The sequence below is a fragment of the Monopterus albus genome, unplaced genomic scaffold, assembly GCF_001952655.1.
Source record: "Monopterus albus unplaced genomic scaffold, M_albus_1.0 scaffold311.1, whole genome shotgun sequence".
Taxonomy (NCBI): Eukaryota; Metazoa; Chordata; class Actinopteri; order Synbranchiformes; family Synbranchidae; genus Monopterus; species Monopterus albus.
Window position 1 is genome coordinate 336,790 of NW_018128191.1, and position 1,645 is coordinate 338,434.

Sequence of the window (1,645 nt, forward strand, 5' to 3'; positions counted from 1 at the left end):
TATATAATGTATAGTCCACGTAGGTTCAGGTCAACAGCTTTTTTTCTTTTGTCAGTTTTCTTTTAGTAAAAATCTAAAAAAGGGTCAATTTGACCTGGATGCAACACAAGGGTTAAATTAGATTGTATTTACATCTATTAAATGTATTATAAAAATGGTATATGGTATGCATCTCTGCATTTAAAACTGGGTAGTTTTGCAGACATTTAAACTTTAGGTTTTTTCATGTCACTTGCTAAGTTTGCTTAACACCAGGTAGTCACAACTGCCTTTATTTGGACAACATAAATTAAAAATGAACTAAAACAATTTCCTTTTTTGAGACATTGGAGTTCTGGACATTATTCTTTAAATCTTTCCAATTGTGACTGCCCAGTGCTGGTTCTGCTTCAAGTGCCTTGAGGCAGACCTCTTTACCAGGAACTCTTTGTATAGTGATGTAATGCCCCAGTTGTCGCCACACCGCTGCTTTTTCTGCAGAACTCCACGGCCTGCGCTGGCGTTTGTTTTTGCTGAGTAACTGTAGGTCCACAGCTGAAATAGAAATGACAAATGTGATGGACATTCTCAATATTGATAAATCAAAAATTTATCTGGTGATCTAATTTGTAATGTGTTGTTAATCCACATCTACTGTAATTAACACTACTCAAGTCTGAGAACTGAGCAGTACCCGTTTTCCAGATGTGATGGTCCTGTAGCCGAGGCCTGTTGAGTCAGCATGTCTGATTTATAAACTTTATGCAGGAAAATAAAGCTGATGTTTGCTTTATTTGTAACAGTTTTTCTGTAACATTGTCAAATAACCACAGTGCTCTGCTCCTCGCATGACCCAAAAAATGTTCATACCATCTGAAACTTGAGATGATTCAGATGCCATCTTTGACCTCTTGCGTTTGGAGGACCATTAAAGAGAAGAAGTAACCAGGATGGACATTTTTAGTTACTTTCTGTCATTTATAGACAGGAAAGAAAGCTGATATTCAAGGTAACAGCTCTGACGGCTTCATACCATAGGAGTCTTGAGCTGGTTCCAAAGACTTCTCATTGAAGACTTCTGTGTCACTTTCACTGACTTGAGACTTCTGTACAGCTCTAACTTCAGAAGACAAACCACCTGTTTTGATAAAAACAACATTTTGTGAACTTATCTTATTTCACATACTAAAGTGGCGAGTAGAACAAAAAAAAACAGCATTTTTAAATATAAGTTGCATTCTATTATGAAATAGATTTTCTACTTACTTTGTATGCCCAAATCAATCTCATCAAGAGATTTGCCTTTGTAGACCTCAGTTCCACGTTCGATTGCCATGAGCAGCTTGCTCATCTTTGCAAGCTGAAGTGTGTTCTCGGTTAGGCGATAGTATTCACAATGAACACGAATATCATGTCCCATAAATTTGGCAAGGTGATCCAACTCATTTTCTTTCAGATTCATTATATGACTAAGTGTAGCCACATGTTTCCTCAGGTGGGTTGACGTGAGTGTTTCAGGCTTCCTTGCCCCACTTGCAGCTGTATAGTTCCTCAAACAGTCTGAACCTCGGAGATGAGAATCTGAATACTGTCTTGCAAAGATGTACTCATTATTACCCAAAATGCCATTGTCCTCACTGCTTTGCTCAATGAGGAAATCAAGTGA